This window comes from Peromyscus maniculatus, chromosome X, assembly GCF_049852395.1.
Source record: "Peromyscus maniculatus bairdii isolate BWxNUB_F1_BW_parent chromosome X, HU_Pman_BW_mat_3.1, whole genome shotgun sequence".
Classification (NCBI taxonomy): Eukaryota; Metazoa; Chordata; class Mammalia; order Rodentia; family Cricetidae; genus Peromyscus; species Peromyscus maniculatus.
In genome coordinates this window covers 111881975-111902323 of record NC_134875.1, presented here as the reverse complement: position 1 = coordinate 111902323, position 20349 = coordinate 111881975, and positions in this window count along the sequence as shown.

The window sequence follows — 20349 nt, the reverse complement described above, 5'->3', positions numbered from 1 at the left end:
AGATGGAGGATTCCTTTTTAAGACTTATTTTTATTTTGTATGTATGAATATTTACCTATGTCTATGTATGTGCACTGTGTGTATGATGCTTATTGTCTGTGGGGGCCAGAAGAGGGCTCTGGATGCCCTGGAACTGGAGTTAGAGGCTGTTGTGAGCCACCATGTGGGTGCTGGGAATGGAACCTGAGTTCTCTGGAAGAGCAGCAAGTGCTCTTAACCACTAAATCATCTCTCCAACTCCAAGATAGAGAATTCTAAAGAAACATCTTGTTCACTGGCTTGGAATCTGGATGGATGAGTTGCTCAATCAAGTGGAGAGCAAAGTTCCTGTTGGGTGGGAATGTGGGGGAGATAATAATTCACATCTGAATCTTGTTAAAAGAGAATGAGATGCTGGTTCATTCTATAATGCAGATGGTCCTGGAAAATAGGATGATAACCACCAGAAGTCAGTCACAAGAAGACATTTATTATGTGACTCCATCTCCGAAAAGTCCACAACAGGCAAATGCAGAGAGACACAAAGGAGTTAGGAATCCCCACTGGCTGGTGGAGCTAGAGAGAGTGGGCTAATGGTAAGGCTTTTATTTTGAAGTGACCAAAAAGTTCTAAAGTTTACTGTGTGGCCGGTTGCACAACTGTGAAAATACTAAAATGGGTGAATTGTACACTTTAAATAGACCATTTGTGCACCGTGTGAATATATCTCCGAAGCAGAAATATATGTAATAGTCATTATACAATGTCAGTGTGGGAATCATGGAGAAGTTCTAGAAGTGGATTGTAGTGATGATTACAGTACTCTTAAGTGTTCTTAATGCCACTGAACTGTAAAGTACACTTAAATTGGTTAAGGGGGGTGGCAAGGGGGTGGACAGATGAATCAGAAGTTAACAGCCTGTAACTCCAGTTTCAGGGGATGTAGTGCCCCCTTTTGGCTTCTGTAGGCACTACACAATGCATGCAAAACATTCATAAAGTAAACAAAGCTTTAGAAATTTTAATCGAATATTCTATAATCTCACTATTACCAATATTTTCAGAGATAATTATCACTGTTCATTACATAAAATATGTGTTACATATACATACATTCAGACAAAACACCTATACACTTAAAATAAAATAAATACATCTTTTATAAATGGTTAAAAGGGCCAGGAAGTGGTAGCGCACACCTTTAATCACAGCACTTGGGAAACAGAGGCAGGTGGATCTCTGAGTTTGAGGCCAGCCTGATCTACAGAGCAAGTTCCAGGGCAGTCAGGGCTACACAATGAAATTCTGTCTTGGGGGAAAAAACTGAAAACAAACAAAAAATGGTCAGAAAGATAAATGTTATGTGTCTTTTACCACAAGAAAAACAAAATGTCATTGATGGATTATGAGGCCAGGCAAGGTGGTTTTCCCTATGCTTTGCCTCCTCTAGTAATACGCTCATGCTGCTTCCCTGCAGGAAGTCACTACTGCAACAATTACTACCCTGCTACCCTCAATGCCACCACCTTGGAGTGCTGAGAATCCAAGCACAGTGGGCACAGCCATCTTCGAGGTTATGAAGCTCCCAGTGCAGGGAGCCAACCCAAGATCTGTCCTCCAGCCCCAGAGGCCACGGGAGTTCATTGAAAACTCTCGGAACCAGGCACTTACCTAATAAGATATGGCACAACCCTTATGTAGCACAAGTTCTTATTAAATAGAGTCGGTTAAATCAAGTTCACCTCCTCAAAAATAACTACAGACTAGCCACAGGCAAAAGTGGAGTCAATGAAGTCTGTCTTCCTGTTTTGTTTGCCAGCTCTCAGCTTAGTCTTCTATTCCCCTGGTTTTTGTTTGTTTGTTTGGCTGGCTGGTCTGGATTGTTTGTTTTGTTTTGTTTGTACCACAGGGGAGTGCCAGGTGTGGTGTCCAGCAGCAATATGTGGGAAGTGACGGGCAGCGTGCACTGTAGATCCCATCCCAGACCTGCCCAGTTGGAAAGACACTGGCCCATGTTTTAACCGACTGTCTGGGGATTCTGATGTAGCTAACAAAGGAAAACCATTGCTATACTTCTGCTCCTCAGACCCAAGATGAACAACTGGGTCATCTCATAATTTGGTTGGTGTGTGGCAATGAAAATGGGTGCAAGGGGTCAGCGAGATGGCTCAGTGGGTAAAGGTGCTTGCCACCATGGAAGATGGCTTGAGTCCAATCCTGGGATCCACATCGTGGAAGGAAAGAAATGACTTTCTCAAGTTGCAATCTGACCTCTATATGCATGCATGCACATAAACAAATAATAAATAAATAATTGAATTAAAAAAATTCTTTAAAAGAAAAGTAACACACACCCTGACCTACCAAAACTGATTTGTTTTATGAAAGATAATTATATCATCATCATAACAGAAGTAATACTTAGTAAGGTCTTTAAAAATAAAATATTAGAGACATGTAGTATAAAATCAGAAATCTGAGACTGAAGAAATAGTTCAGTGGTTAAGAGCACTCACTTGCAGATTGGGGTTCAGTTCCCAGAGTCTACAAGGTGGTTTATAATAGCCTGTGTAACTCTAGTTCCAGGGGATCCAGCGCCACCTTTTGGCCTCTCTAGGCACTACCCACACGATGCTCTTTCATATGGGCAAGCAAAACATTCATTTTAATCAAATCTTCTATAATCTTACTATTACCAATTTTTCAGAGATAATTATCACTGTTACTGTCAGGTCCCAAGGAACCCAGGACAAGTCTCACTCGGTACCTATGGCTCGTCCCAGCACTTCTCACCCCTACCCTACCCTACCCCTCTCTCCCAGGGGTAGGTTTCTGCTTCCCTTTCCCCAGCCTGATCCCTATGTAACTCAGCCATTTTGGCTATGCCACCTCTCTTGGTATCCCATGTGCTCTCTTGGCCTCTTGGCTCCTGGTTCCTCTCTTGGCATCTTGGTCCTGTGACAGGCCCCAGAACTTCGTAGACCCCCCCCCCAGACCTTAGCACAACTGACTCCATGACAGAAGTGTCATTCAGGCTGTGAAATTCAGCATGTAGACAGCACCACCTGCCAAAACTAAAACAAAGACCTAATCCATCAAAGTTCATAAAGTTCTGGGAAAGTCTCAAAATGTACTAACCTTGTTTTTTGTTGTTGTTTTGTTTTTTGGCTCTTATAGTTCTGCTTCTAGCTAGCTGATCTTGTTAACTGAAGTATGTCAACCCAGAACATGGTTTTTGTGCTCAGAAGCTCCCCCTGAGAAGGCTCAGTACTACTCTGGGATCCTGTACACTCAGTGTAGTCACCAGCCAGCTAACAGAGATTTTCTATTGGTTTAAACCCAAAAGACTGTCTGAGCAGTCTTCTCTGGAGAATACCCCACAACAGCGCACAGCTCCTCTCTTGGTCCACTTACCTCCCCTGTTCCTTCTTCTCTTCCTCTCTCCCCACCCCCATCCCCACCCCCACCCCCCACCCCGTCCCACTCTCCCACCCCCCCACCCCACCCCACTCCCCCACCCCACCCCGCCTCCCACCCCACCCTACTCTCCTACACACACACACACACACACACACACACACACACACACACACACACACACACACACGCACGCCCCAGCCACCCCACCCCCACTCCCCACCATAGTCATGGCCTGTTTTCTCCAACATATCTACAACAAAACCCCTCTCCTCAACCATACCTAGGAGCAGTCATGTCCTTGTTTTTCATCATTGAGTCCATGAAATATTCCTCTAGAAATTACTCTACCTGTTGACACTGTGATTTTTCATCTGTAACTCCTTCCTACTCCTGAAGAGGAAGGCACTGGGGAATGGGGCACTCTTTTCCTTGGTCGAGTCCCAAATTACCTATATTAGTTATTTTATTCAAACACTTCACATAAGTGTGTCCCTGCTGTACCCAAACGCTGAACAAAAAGCGATCTGAGAGAGGGAGAATGACTGACTTAGGCTCACATTTGAGGGCAAGTCCCCCGAGGAAGGCAAGGCGGCAGGAGCATGAGGCAGCTGGGCACACTGTGTCCACAGTCAGGAACAGAGAGAGAGAAAGCGAGGGATGCTCATGCTCAGAATTTCTGCTTTTTATTCAGTCTGGAATCCCAGTCCATTCAGGGAGGTTCTTCACTCCTAGGTTTCATCTCTGAAACACACTCACAGATTTGCCCAGAGCTGTCTCAATCCAGTCGAACTGACATTGAAGATTAGCCTTTTCTTTTTCACAGTGAAAATATTAACTGTGTCAAGAACAGATTTTTTTGAGAATGTATTTCATAACCTTGCTCTAAGAAGTAATTCAAGTTTCTGACTTTAAGACACTTAGGCAATTATCTGATACTCGTAAAGGAGATAGATGTTAATTAAGCCTTTTTCAAAGGGTCCACTCGGAGCCCATATACACTCTGAGCTGACTGACCTAAGCAGGAAAGCTTTTTGCAGCAGGGCCCCACTAAGGAGCTGGGACTGATCGCAAACTCGGAATTCTCCTGCCTCAGCCACCCACGTGCTGAGATTCCACCACCCCTGGTTAATGATGCTTCATTAGAGATTCTGTGTCCTTGCACCCAGCTTGACTATGATCATGTAGCCATTAGCTACCCGGAAAATATCCTGGACAAGAAATCTTTGTTTCATTTTGCTTGTTCGTTTTTGAGACAGTTTCTTGTAAACCAGGCTGACCTTCCAACTTGCTATAAGCTGAGGATGTCCTTGAACTCCTGATCCTCCTGCCTCAGCCTCCCCAGTGTTGGGATTACAGGCGTACACCAGCATTTTGAAATGAAATTTTGTTGTATTCAGATTGAAATGTCAGGGGCTAGAAAGATGGCCCATTTGATAAAGTACAAGAATGAGGACACCCACATAAAAGTGCAGAGCAGCAGCGAATGTTTGTACCCCCAGTGCTAGGGGTGGCTGGGGTGGGGAGACGAGCAGATGCTTGGAGTTTGCTGGCCAGCCAGTCTAGCCAAACGAGTGAGCTCCAGGTTCAGTAAGAGACAGACCATCTCAAAAAAAAAGGTTCTAAAAAAATTTTAAAAAGTAAAAATAATGTTAAAAAGGATAGGGATTAAGGAAGACATCTATGTGGATAGCCTCCACACATACATGCATACACATACACACACACACACACATACACACACACACACACACGAATACATATGCACATAAAAATAAGTAGTTAATTTTGTTTTGTTTTGTTTTTCGAGACAGGGTTTGTTCTCTGGGTATCTGTGGCTGTCCAGGAACTCGCTCTGTAGACCAGGCTGGCCTCAGACTCAGAGATACACCTGCCTCTGCCTCCTGAGTGCTGGGATTAAAGGCATGCGCCACCAGCTCAATAGTTTATTTTAAATAATTTAAAAATGTAGCAGTTTTATATGTACCTCAGTCTTTCATAGTCATAAGCAACAATGAAACCTGTCACAAGTACTAGACATCCCCTGGCCCCAAATAAAGAAGTACAAAGTTCTACATGACAGAAAATTATAGTGTTATATCTTTGGAACAGAGGCATGGCATTGGTCACACTGTTCCTGTGTCTCTGGGCAGCAAGGATGATGATTTTGATAATCACCATCACTGATGGACAAGACAGCTCTGTGATACTCCCTCATTCTCTCCTGCTAATCTCTATCATCAATGTAAGTCAAGTGGTATTATTCCTATTTTAGCAATTGAGGGGACTGGAGTTCAAAGAAGCTAAATGTCATGCTCCATCAGTGTCCTTTCCCAGAAGAGAGCAGTCCAGGGGACAGAAAGTCAATTGTGCCTGATTGGATTAGAGATGATGGAATTGTCTGAAATCTGACTAAACAGCCTATTTGTTTTGTCATGGTTGAGAGTTCCTACTTAATGGTCTTAACACAGAATGTCGGTGCATCCTCATAGATATTTTGCTTGGCATGAGATCTGAATGCATTTGTAATCTGGATGCACATCAAATGCTCATGGCATAACACTTGGTGATAAGACAAAGTTCCTGTTGGGTGGGAATGTGGGGGAGATAACTAATTCACATTTGAATCTTGCTAAAAGAGAATGAGATGTTGGTTCATTCTATAATGCAGATGGTCCTGGAAAATAGGATGATAACCACCAGAAGTCAGTCACAAGAAGACATTTATTATGCGACTCCATCTCCGAAAAGTCCACAACAGGCAAATGCAGAGAGACACAAAGGAGTTAGGAATCCCCACTGGCTGGTGGAGCTAGAGAGTGGGCTAATGGTAAGTAAGGCTTTTGTTTTGGAGTGACTATTTGTGTCTCCTTATTTGAATAGTTTAGACTAAGTAATGGCTACAACTGAACAAATAAATATCTAAAGTGATCACAGGGTTTTAAAGTGAGCATCAAACTTACCTATTGCAGCAAATGTCCTAAATATACATTTTGCCAATCTTAGCACACTGGACTTCTTGTGTTTGTCATCTCTGCCCCCCAAACCTGCTAAGAGATAGTAAAGGAGGAAGTAAGACTCCCCTGCCAATGACAAGAAGGAGAAAGGAACCATTAAGAGGCTGGACATGTCAAGGTGGGACTCAACAGAAGCCTGGTGACAGCTTAGCAGGAAGCCCTAAAACTGAAACTTGCAGCAGGCTCTGAAAGGAACCCCTCGACTAACCAATCTTCTGCAAAGTTCAAGGCTCAGATTAAGGACATGGGGTCATCTATGGTACACAGAGTGGCTAGAGCCTTAGGTCCTCCCCTGACACTGCCCAACAATCTGGGCACTGCAGGGAGGAGATGCCTTGTTACAAAGGCATTTAACCCAGGACTATCCAGTTCCCAGTATGCCAATGACCAAGGCTTGCTAATCTCCCCTCTCCTCCTGGCCACAATGAGATGAAAGACACATTCAGAAACACCCTAGGGGGCAGAGAAAACATCCCCAAATGCGGGGCATGGGGGAAATGCCAAGCTGACACTGGTTCCCTGGAGGACCAGAACCCAACATGTGGACATGTGAGATCAGTAGTGGCTTCCCATTGCCTTTGAAAACTGGAATCACTGGTGAGAACTTTCTGAAGAGTCTGCAGAATTGCCGTAGCTCCTGAGCAGACACAGTCAGCTCCTCTGACCTTTTAATAGTGTCCCTGACATTTACTACGCTTGGCTCTGCTGACCAGATGTAAAAGTCTAATTCTGTTTCCAACCTTTTAGACTCAAAATGCCTAGAATGGCTTCTGTGTTCCGGACTCAGTCTTGCCTGATACAGCCTGGATTAGAGACCTCTGTTCCCGTTCTCGCGTCCCATCCAGTTTTCCCTGAGGGCTGTGAGTGTCAAACTGGGTCAGACTCCTGCAGAGATGAACAGTGAATATCTGAGCCCTGTGTTCCCTCCCTGCTGAACCAGACTCATCATATCCTTTCTCTGAAGACCATGGCTCCTGTCACCGGCCTCTTTCTACATGGAGATCCACACAGAGTTCCAAAGAAAATTCCCCACACCCTGCCCTTCAACTGCAGGTAGTGAGGTAGCTCTCTATGATTATTCCATTTGGGATACTGACTTGGTCTTTGTTTCTCCCCTAAACACTGTTCATGCCTTCAATTAATGCCCCTTATTGAACCTTTCTCAATTGAACCCAATTCAGTGGAACTGTGACAGCTATTTCCTATCAGATCCTGGCTGATACGTGGCTCCAATACTCCTCATAAAAGTCTCTGCTCAGGCTTACAGGATCCACCCAAAGGGTTTTAGATGTCTCAGTATTCAGTGTCAACAAAAATGACTAGGTGGCTGAAGAATACTTCTAGCGTCATGTGAAAAGACAAACAGAATAAGAGAACTAAGGCAAAGAAAGAAACACATGGGAGACTAATGAAGACTTCAACATCAATAACCAAAACAATGATCCACACAATGTTGAGAAGAAACTGCATCTGTCAAATAAAGATAGACTCTGAACAACACTGCAAGAAAGGGCGGGAGTAATTGACAAGAAGAGAGGATAGGATGGGATAACAATCAGATCATGGAAATGTAAACACAATAGCTATAATTTTTATATGGCCATATTGCATTGTATGTATGAAATTCTCAAAGAATCAATATTATATATAAATATGCTCATGTAAAGGCAATGAAATTCCCCAGGAGATAGAATAAAAAAACAATGAAATGGAAAGGACAGGAAATATAGAAGACCATTTTAGATAATCCAATCACCAAATCATAGGCAGCCCTCTAAAAAGTAAAGAATTAGAGATAAATGACACAAGAATATCCATAAATGGAAGGGCAAGTATCTCCACATGGAAGAACCAGCCAAGAGTCCAGGACAATGGGTAAACAATGTGGGCAGTAGTCAGTGCAGCTTACAATAAATGTTCAAATATGTCAGAGTCAAAATACAGTATAATAACATTCAGAATACCAGTGACAGATACTGAAGAACTTCAAGGCAAAAAAGCGAGCTTCATAACAAAGGATTGGAAATTAGGATGACATTGGTCTTCTCAACTACGCCTCTTGAACTTAGAAGTTAATAGATACCTTGAAAATTCTGAAAGCAAATGATCTTTGACTTAAAATCCTATATTCAGCTAAACCCCTGGTGACATTTTCAGATATATATCATCCCATGCACTCTTTTAATAAAACATCAGAAGGACATTCCAGTGAAAGAAAGGAGCGCACTAAGAAAGCAAAAGATATTAGAGCCAGGAAACAATGGCTCTCATACAAGGCAGTAGTGAGAAAAGAAAGAATCCTTGGATGACACTGTGTGACAGGTCCAGAGGCCAATCTGTTTGAGTTTGAACAAAATGGAAAGCTCCAGAAGGAAGGATTGATTTAGTTGTGTATGTGCAACCTGGTATTAATAAGCTTTAGCAAATTTGAAAAAGAAAGTAGGCCCCAAAGGTGCCCACCTAATCCATGAAATTTCCTGATATTAGTGTAAACCTAAAGGGCAAGTTGAGCCACACTGGTCTTGAGAACAGTTTATTCAAGACAAGATAAAGGCCCATGAAGATGGCTTAGTGGGTAAATGTGCTCACTGCACAGGCCTGATGACCTGAATTCCACCCTGGGGACCTACATAAAAAGCCAGATGTGCTGACACACATATGCAATCCTAGCACTTCTACAGGGAGATAGAAAGCAGAGACACGAGAATTTCCCAGAAGCTCACCAATCAGCTACACAGCACAGCGCAGAGAAAAGCCTGCCTTGATGAGGTAGAAGGGGAGACCCATCCCCCAACACTTGCCCTCTGACCTTCACATGCATGGTGTGACATGTGCACATCTGCACCTGCACTCACCGCCCCCCCCCCCCGCCCCCGCCACACACAGAGCTGATTTTAAATTTAGTTGCATATATGAGGGTGGGTGGTTGTGCTAGAGCACAGGTGAGGTGCCTGTGGAGGGTAGAAGAGGACGTCAGACTCCCTGGAGCTGGAGTTACGGGCGGTTGTGAGCCACCTAACAACTCTCTAGTAGCACAAAATGGATTTTAAAGATGATTAACATACAAAAGAAACCAGTGACAGAGGAGAAAGACTGGAAACTCCTAAGCCAAGACCACACATAAAGGACAGAGTATATGCAGGAAACCCCACAATCGACAAATGCAGGAGGCAGGTAGTATGTAATTACCCCAAAAGGGTCCTGACTCTCACAGCCCCATGCCTTTGTGCTTCTAACCTTTCCCAGATCTCCGGGCCGCTTCCACCTTCAGAAGTACTCTTAATAAATGTTCTCTGTTTCTACTACCGTGCATGCACCCTACTTCAATCCTTTGTTCTGAGACACAAGAACCTGGGCATTTCAGCAGTACCTTCTGGGCTCTGGTCTATGCTTAGAACACCCCCAAACTGTGTCCGAGGCTATTTGCTTTCACATATATAAGGAAGGGATAATTTCTTACTGTATTCTAATTAGTTATCCTTATGCCCACAGACAAATGTAGCTCTCACCTCTTCATCAAAGAAGCTTCATTGCAACAGATGGAGACCATTACAGAGATTCAGAGCTGATTAAGATGCAGAGAACAACCGACCATTGGGTGCCCAGCCCCGGTTGATACATCTACAACACACTCCCTACAGCTAAGGCTCAGTGGAAGAGGTAGCAGAAAAAAAAAAGCAAGAGTCAGAGGGCCAGGGAAGCTGCACCCATGAAATCTCAAAAATATGGTTCTGATGTTCTGGGAGTTCAAGGCGACTCCAGGAGACAGGTCAAAGGCGATGATTTAAGTCTGTGCCGTCAGCCAAAGTGAAGGAGTCAAATGGATACAAACTGAACAGTAAGGTGCCCGCTTTTGTCCCGCTGCAGTTACCTTGAGGGCCAGGCATGGAGGCAATGGCTTTTAGCAAAAGTAGCTTTCACATCATGCCTGTTCATTCTGACCTCTGGGACTGCACTGAAATAAATTGGTGTTATTTTAGCCACTGTTCACGCTAATTTATTCTAGCAGCAATAGGAGACTGATACACATGAAATTTAAATGGTTCCTTTGTTTTCTTTTGTGATAGGATTTCATGTCACCCAGCAATTCAGTCATTCAGGAAAGTGGGCTGTTGTAGTTTGTTTTCTGTTGTGAGAAAACACCGTGACAGGGACTGCTGAGATGGTTCAGTGTTGAGATGGCTTGAGTACACTTGCTGCCCTTGCAGAGGACTCAGGTTTGATTCCTAGAACCCACGTAAGAGCTCACAAGCAGCTGTAACTCCTCTACGGGTACCAGGCATGCTTGTGGTGCGCAGGCAAAACACCCACCCGTACACATCAAAATAAAGATAAATAAAACTTCTTTAAAATGGCCAAGAGCAATTGGGGGAAAGGGTTTATTTGGCTTATACATCCAGATTATAGTACATAATGAAGGGAAGTCAGGGCAGAAATTGAAGCATAAACCAGAGGAGCTTACTGGCTTGCTCCACATGACTTGCTCAGTTTACTTTCTTTTCTTTTTTTTTGTGGGAAGAGGATTGTTGGGTGGTGGTTTTTTTTGGGGGGGTTGTTGGTCTTTTAGAGACAGGGTTTCTCTGTGGAGCCTTGGCTCTCCTGGAACTAGCTCACCCTGTAGAAAATGCTTTTATGTATGTATATGTGCATACATATAAATTCTGTATAGAGTATCATATGCAGAGAGCATGTGTATATGTGTTTCTTTCGTGTGTGTGTGTGTGTGTGTGTGTGTGTGTGTGTGTTTGTTAGAGAAAGAAAACAGGAATAACAGAAAAAGTGTGTGTGTGTATTCCAGGGATGAAAGGACGGTTCAGCATATAGAAGTTGGGGATATAGCCTTTGACAAGGCTCTAAGTTCAATCCTTAGTGCCAAAACAGAGAGAGAGAGAGAGAGAGAGAGAGAGAGAGAGAGAGAGAGAGAGAGAGACAGAGACAGAGAGACAGAAAGAGAAACAGAGAGAGAGACAGACAGAGACAGACAGAGAGACAGAGACAGACAGAGAGACAGAGACACAGAATTATTTATTTGACTGAGCTTGGTAGTACATGCCTATAATCACTGTGTTTGAGAAGTAGAAGTGGAAAGAGCAGGAGTTCAAGGTTATACTAGGCTAGATAGGGTGTTAGAGGCCAGCCTGGGTTACATGAAACCCTATCACAAAAATCAAAACCCATATCAAATCAATAAAAATGATGCATCACATAACTAGAATGAAGGATAAAAATCCATACAATCATCTCAATAAAAGCAGAGGAAACATTCAATAAAATTCAACATCCCCTGAGGATAAAAGCAGTAAACAAACCATTGGACAACCAATAGCCAACATCATATTGAATGGGAGGAAATTGAAAGTATTTCCTTTGAGATCAAGAATAAGATAAAGCTGTCCATGCCCACTGTGATCATGTGATATTGTCCTAGAAATTTTAGCCAGAGCAATTAGGCAAGAAAAATAAATAAAATGCATATAAATAAGAAATGGGGAAGAGGGCTTGATAGATGGATTAGTAGTTAAGAGCATTGGCTGCTCTTCCAGAGGACCTAGAGTCATTTCCCAGAACCCACATGGCAGTTCACAACTGTCAATAAAGTTCCAGGGGACCTGATGCAGTTTTCTTGCCTCCATCATCATTGCATGCATGTGGTGCCCAGACATACACATAAAATATAAATAATTTTTAAAGGTGAAGTCAAATTAACACTTCGCTTATGACTTGATGGCATAGATAGAAAAACCGAAAGACTCCACACAAAAATAATGAGAACTGATAAATGAATTCAGTAAAGTAGCAGGATACAAAAATCAACAGACATATCAGTACCTCTTCTATACACCAATAATGAATTTTAAAATAAAGAGATCATGAATGCAGACCAGTGAAATGGCTCAGCAGGTAAAGGCACTTGTTCCACAACCTTGATGACTTGAGTTTGGTCCCCAGAATGTAAGTAAAGGTGAAAGGAGAACTGACTCCACAAAGTTGTCCTCTAGCCTCCCCATGTGCACATTAGCACAGGAGTGTCCCCCCACATTATACACATACAATGATAATAAATAAAATTTAATTCAAAAATAATAGGCATAAACTGAAAAAGACAACCAACTTAGATGTATGCATGTGCATTCCCACATATGAACATGTACAAACACATAAAGCACCCACACACACACATGAAATCACAAATGCAATCCTATTCATAATAGCCATAAAAGAGAAATAAAACACACAGGAATAAATTTAACCAAGGAAGTAAATGACAATGAAAAACACAAGGACCAGGCATGGTGGTATATGCCTATTATCCTAGCACTTGGGGAGAAGGGGCAGGCAGATCTCGGAGTTTGAGGCTAGCCTGTTCTCTACATAGTTTCTACCAAAAATAGACATTAGAGAAGAGCAGCCACAAAAGATGCTGGGAAAGCAGAATAACCACACACAGATGTTTGAAACTTTTCCCTGTCTCCCACCTTGGGCAGAAACAAAAAATGGCTTAATTATCTTAATGTAAAACCAGAAACTCCAAAACTCTCAAGGGGAAACATTTTAAGATCTTGATGTAGGTAATGACTTCCTTGATAGGACTCAAAAGGCACAGGAAATACAAAGATTAACAAACAAGATTATGTGAAATTAAAAGGCTTTGCATGTCAAACGAAACAATGAACAGATCAGTAAGAAATCTACAAAATGGGAAAAAAATTGTTGACAGCTATTTATCTGACAGAGTAAATATCCAGATATATAAAGAACCCAGGCAACTAAATAATCCAATAAAAAAAATGGGCAAATGATTTGAACAGATACTTTCAAAAGAAGAAATACTAGGGCTGGAGAGATGACTCAGCAGTTGTACTGGTTAGTTTTGTGGGTCAACGTGACACAAGCTAGAGTCATCAGAAAGGAAGGATCTTCATTTGAAGAAAGGCCTCCATGAGATTCAGCTGTAGAGCATTTTCTCAATCAATGAGGGAGGGCCCAGCCCATTGTGAGCGGTACCATCCCTGGGCAGGTGGTCCTGGGTTCTATAAGAAAGCAGGCTGAGCAAGTCAGGGGAAGCAAGCCAGTAAGGAATACCCCTCCATGGCCTCTGCATCAATTCCTGCCTCCAGGATCCTGCCCTGTTTGAGTTCCTGTCCTAACTTCCTTCAGTGATAAACAGCAATGTAGAAATGTAAGCCAAATAAACCCTTTTCTCCCCAACTTGCTTTTTGGTCATGGTGTTTCACTGAAGCAATAGAAACCCTAAGACAGCCATAAGAGGGCTTATTGATCTTCCAGAGGACCTGGGTTTAATTCCCAGCCTCTACAGGGTCACTCACTACAATCTGTAGCTTCAGTTCCAGCGATCCAATGCCCTCTTCTGGCCTCCAAGGGTACTGCACACACATTGTGCACAAACATACATACAGATTCACAGGCAGCAGGCAAAGAGAGAGAGAGACAGAGAGACAGACAGAGAGACACAGAGAGACAGAGACTCTGGGCCTGGCATGGGCTTTTTAACCCTCAAAGCCCAACTCCAGTGACACATTTTCTCCAACAAGGCTATGCCTCCTAATCCTTTTAAACTTTTCAAATAATGACACTCCCTTGTGATGAAATATTCAAATATATGAGCCTATGGGACCATTCTCATCCAAACCACCACAGCCTGAAAGTAGAGGAGTGACTACTATGGAATGTGGAGGGTAGTTCCAGGGTGGTAAGAATAGAAAAATAGATATGATCTATGATCAATGTATACAAACATGTATGAAAAGGGTTCAATTAGTTTATACAAGTTATATGTGTTTTAAAAAACGAAAGAAAATGTGTGCATACAAAGTGGATACATACATGCCATAAGTTGACAAGAATTGAGACCAAATTACTAAATGTTATTACCACTGAGTACTCAGAAGTAGTAAGAATCAAAGGGAAATTAAAGTTCTAATTTATAGTTTCTCACACATTTTCAGAACTTTTCCCATCAAAGACACATAACCTGTATAGCAAGAAGAGCTTATTTCCAGGTTGTATAACATCACACGCAAACAGGAGCATCTGAAAAACCTAAAGACTAACTGCAGCAGCTGACGTCAAAGACTAAATGTGGCAGTGACATGGCTAAGAAAATCTGTCAACTCCCATTAGCAATTCACGTGCCCAGAAATGTGATTTAGAAGTGCATTGAAGCCATTCCCATAAGTCCACGGGTCTTGTTCACTTCTGTTCTTATTTTATCCTAAGGTCTGTGAGGTCCTTCCACTATGATGTGTGATGCCTGTCCTCTGGTTGCTAACAGGCATTCAAAAAAGGCAGGCAGTTCCCTCTTTTGTCCATTAGGTGGGGGAAGAAAGCTCTAGATCCAGAAGTCATGCCAGTCCACTTGGTGAGATGCATGCTAACATTTTTTCTAGGACAAAAACTATTTTCACATAGAAACCCTGTCTCGAAAAAATTTTAAAAAAAAAAGAAGGAAAGAGGGAGGGAGGGAGGAAGGAAGGAAGGAAGGAAGGGAGGGAGGGAGGGAGGGAGGGAGGGAGGGAGGGAGGGAGGAAGGAAGGAAGGAAGGAAGGAAGGAAGGAAGGAAGGAAGGAAGGAAGGAAGGAAGGAAGGAAGGAAGGAAGGAAGGACCATTTTCTGAGAGTTATAAAACTAAAGTTGAAACACAAAATGTTTCAATACCTGGCACACGCACCTGAAACCAGGCCATTTTTCCTGTAGTTTTTTAACTTTAAAGGTTCTCCAGAAGAGGGCTGGGGAGATAGTTCCACAGATGAAGAGCTTGTGCTGTAAACATGACGACCTCAGTTGGGACCCCCAGAAGCCATGGAAAGAGTTGGGGCCATGGCGGCAGTATACATTCTTTGGCCTGCCTCCCTCAGACTCGGGATTCCTCCCATGTTGGAGTCTGCACTTTAATGCCCCCAAAGGTTCACGTGTACACAGCGTGGTCCTCAGGGAGGTGCTCTTGGGAAGGGGTGGGAGCTTTAACTGGGGTGTCAAGGGAGGTCTTTTAAGATGTTTAGGAGTGTAGCCTAGAAAGGGCTAGTAGGGCTCTGGCCCCTTCCTTTTCTCTCTGCTCCCCTCATCCTCTTGGTTTTTCGAGATTGGGTTTCTCTGTGTAGCTCTGTTTGTCCTAGAACTTGCTCTGTAGACCAGGCTAGCCTCGATCAACCTGTCTCTGCCTCCCACCTGCTGGGATTAAAGGCACCACTAGAGTCAGGCCATGTCTCTTGGTATAAGCAGTTTTAGCACACCACATGCTTCTGCCATGACCAGATGCCTCACTACAGGCCCCAGTGCAACAAACCTGGACCAAAATAGGCAGGAATATATTGGAATGGACTACACTGGAACCTCCAAAACTAAGAGGGGGAAAACACTTTTCTCTCCCCCCTTTATAATTTTGAGACCAGGTTTTGCTATGTTAGCCCAGGCTATCCTTGAGCTTGCCTCAGCACCCCATGTACTGAGATTACTTATGTGAGTCACCCATCTTGTAAAACATTTTCTGGTTTTTTTCTTTAAAAGTAGATCATCGCCAGGCGGTGGTGGTGCACACCTTTAATCCCAGAACTCGGGAAGCAGAGGCAGGTGGATCTCTGTGAGTCCAGCCTGGGCTACAAAATGAGTTCCAGGAAAGACTCCAAAGCTACACAGAGAAACCCTGTCTCAATCCCTGTGGGGCGTTTACCCACCACCCCCACAGTTCCCCAGAGTTTTCTTGAGTGTGAGCAGCAGGAAATATTAGATAGGAGGATTTATTGCTGAGAATCTTGCGGAGATAAACAGATAGAAAATAAAGAATAGCTTCGAGAGGGCCTGGAACCTATTCCAATGGGCCCTGACTGTCTCTGCCCCAGGGTTTTTATAGAGACGCCAAGGGGTGGAGCAAAAGACCTCCTCCCCCAGCACAGCCAAGTGCAGACCATCTCAGACACCTGCCCTCAGGCCTGTGGTCCTGATCATCCTCTATTCAGACCTGCTGGGTAAAGCCATGAGGAACCTGAGAATGGGCTCCCACAAATCCCCCCCCTCAAAAATAAATAAAAGTAGATCTAATACTGTGGTTCTCAACCTTTCTAATGCTATGACCCTTTAATACACTTCCTCATGTTGTAGTAGTAACCCCCAACCATAAAATTATTCATTGCTACTTCATAACTGTCATTTTTCTACTGTTACGCATCAGAGACAGAATTAGGATGAACTAAATAGACCGTGGGTCCTAGTTAGTGAGTGCAGTCTTCAACAGTTATACTTAGATATACTGAGACAACTGATCCAGTGAGGCCAGAGGGTCAGGACTTACGAACTCCAGGCAAATGCAAAGGAAGGGCATCTGAGATGATGGAAACTGGACAAGCACGTGCAAGGGCATGAAAGCAAGAGGATGAGGATGACGGCTCAGGGCTTAAAGTGTGGGTCATGCAAGCATGAAGACCCAAGTTCAGATCCCCAGAAACCTACAGAAATGCTGCTTAGTCATGGCTGTCAACCTCTATGCTGTCCTCAGAAGATGGAGATGGGGACCCCCAAAGCAAGTTGGTTATCAAGACTAGCCATATTAGCAAACTCTGGATTTGAGTGAAAAACCTTGCCTTGAGAACTGGAGAGCCATCGTGCACTGCTCTTGCTCAGGACCCGAGTTCGATTTTTCAGAATTGACTTGGAAACACACCCATCTGTAACTCTAGTTCCAGGGGACCTGATGCCCTCTTCTGGGTCTATGGGCACCAGTCTTGTGGTACACATGCATTCATTCAGGCACAACACTCAAACACATAAAATAAACCTAAGAAAAAAGACAAAAAGTTTAAAAAATTGCCACAGTGAATAGAGTGAGTGATCAAAGATGGTTCCCAACACCATCCTCAATTCTCTACAAGCATGCACACATGTGTAGCCACACATATACAAAAACATCTATACTCACATGTGCACCACGAAGGGCTAACAGGCCCGAGCATGGCAAACATGGCACCAGCAGATCTTGCCTACCCCGCTTCCCTCTCCCTTGCCAAACCATTAGATTACATTCCTAACGCTAGCCACCAAAGTCTAGTCCCTTCCTTGGCCACTCCCTTATGCCTAAAACTCCAAGGTCCATCAGTGAGAATTCATCATTTGGCTACACTGATGTTACCATGTCCAATCAGGACTCACCAATGCATCCTAGCATGGACTTCCCGTCCTCCTTAAAAAGCACTCCTGCAGAGACACCTGCTGCTGTCATGGCCCAATCCAGAGGCAACCCCACCACCCTCACTTGTCCCTCCAGGGTAATCAAATCTCCTTTGTGCTGAGAACTTGGTGTCTGACTCCAAGGCCCCCTTCACAACATACACACAATGGCAAGCGATAAACAGGCTAGAGTCTGGCACACTTGGATAGGTGTCAAGTGCCTTGATCCATCCTGCTGGGAGGGGGGCTGAACAGGGAAATGAGCAAGCACACAGAAAACGTGCAGCATCATTCCTCTAGGAGAACACTCCTGTCGGATTGGTTACAAAACAGATGTAAAGCTGATGGTGAAGTGGAGCAACCAGAACTCTCACGCATTGTTGGTGAGAGTATAAAATGCTGAAGTTACTCAGCAACATAGGTTGATATTTTAGTATAGAGCTGTTCATATGATCACATGACCTGACAAATCCTACCCCTGGAAATTTACTTGCATGAAATAAATTTAGGCTCATGTAAAGATTCAGTTTGTTCGTGATTGCTAAAACATGGATGCAACAAATGCTTATCAAGTATTGAGGAGACAACTAAATGATGGTATATCCAGACAATAAAATACTACTTAGCAATAATGAAGAATGGATTTAGAGCAGTCAGGGGATGGACGCTTAATGATGCAAAGCTATGAGATTCATTTAAGTTTTTTCCCCGAGACAGGGTTTTTTTGTGTAGTGCTGACTGTCCTAGAACTCTGTAGACCAGACTGGTCTTCAACTCACAGAGATCTACCTGCCTCTGCCTCCCAGGTGATGGCATATGCCACCATAACCTGACATGTTTTTAGTATGTTTAGTAAGCATTCACAAGAATAAACAAGTGCTTTCATAACCAAAGAATGAAATTTGAGGTACATGAATGAATCTTAAACAGCCAATCTTAAAATGCCAGATAAACTGCCCATGTGCTGTATAAGCCTATTTATACAACATTTCAGAAAAGGCAGAACTATGGGCATAGAAAACATAGTTTCCAGGTATGGTGCACACACCTTTCATCCTAGTGCTTGGGAGGCAGAGGCAGGTAGATCTCTCTGAGTGACAGCCAGGGCTATATAGTGAGACCCTGTCTCAATAAACAAAAAGGGGGGAAAGAAAGCACATTGTTAAGTAATGAAAGTATAATGAGCCGAAGCTAGAGATGTAGCTCAATGCTAGAGCACTTGCTTAGCATGAAGGAGTCTCAGTTCAATAGCCACCCCCAAATTGGACAAACCATCTGAAAAAACACATTTCACACAATAAGTATGGAAAGTGCTCAATACCATTAGCATTCCGGGAACTAGGCAGATTTAAGTTACAAGTAGCATGTAATTCCAGCCACAGTGGCTATTAGAGAGATGACGCTGACAAGGATGTGCCAACAAGGAACTCTTCTTCGACACTGTTGATGGGAATGGAAATGAGTCCAGCCAGTATGGAGCATTCTCAGAAAATTAAAACTACTGCTTCTAGGTATAGATGTAAAGGAAATGAAGTTGGCAAGCCAAAGAGATATTGGCACACCTGCATTTCCTGGGGCAGTGCTGACAGTGTTATGGTATGGAATCTAAATGCCTTTTGACAGTTGTTATAGAGGGCCAGTGAGGTGGCTCAGCAGCTTGCCTTCCAAGCCTGAAGACCTGAATCACTGGATCCTTGAAAGTGAGAATGGACTTCAGAAAGTTATCCTCTAACCTCTACACACACACACACACACACACACACACACACACACACACACACACACAAAATTAAAATTATAAAAAAGAGTGAGTAGATAAATAAGACACAGCTCAGTCAGTCAAGTGTCTGATACACATGCATAAACACTTGTGTTTGAATACCCAGCACCCACAAAAAAGCCAGTGCTGGAGTGATGAAGACAGGCATGTAGACGAATTTGTAAACAGTCTTATTAAAGAAGAAACACAGAGCCAAATACAGGAGTAATAGCCAAAGAGATCAGAGTGAATAGCCATGACTAGCCTTAGCTTACCACCATGCAGTAGCTTCCACAGAGTTTCTTCCTGTCTGACCTGTGCTTTTATTGCCTTTCTGTTCTGCCTTCTCTTTGGCTCTAAACCCAGCCACATGACTTCCTCATCACTGCCTGTCTATACAGACCTCCAGGTCTCTATGGTTGGTACTGGGATTAAAGGTTTATGTCACCATGCTTGGCTGTGTCCCTGACCATACAGAGACTCTGCTTGCCATGTGATCAGATTAAGGGCATGGGCTACCACCGCCTGACTTCTGTTTATGGCTTGCTGACCTCTGATCTCCTGGCAAACTTTATTTATTTACATACAAATAAAATATCACATTTCAGCACAAAAAAAGTATCACATTTCCCCTTTTTATTCTAATAAAAAGAAAAATGAGAAAAGTTATAACTAATATAAGAAATACTATATACAATAAGTACAATAATTCTATATAATATATACAAGCAATAAATACCTCAACAATGTCTAGTCCATTTGCATTTGACAAACTTAGAAAAAATATTCCATTATCTATCCTATTTTGGTAAGTCCAAAATGTACCTGATTCACTTTTTATCCTAACTTATATTACTTACAGAACTATCTTATAACATCTTTCAAATTTATACACTCTACACCTCTTTAGTGAGTTTTTATGAAATTCTTAACAAGGAAAACTGTAACTATCTAATCTTCAACTAACTATAACTATCTAATCTTCAACTCCCTCAAAGA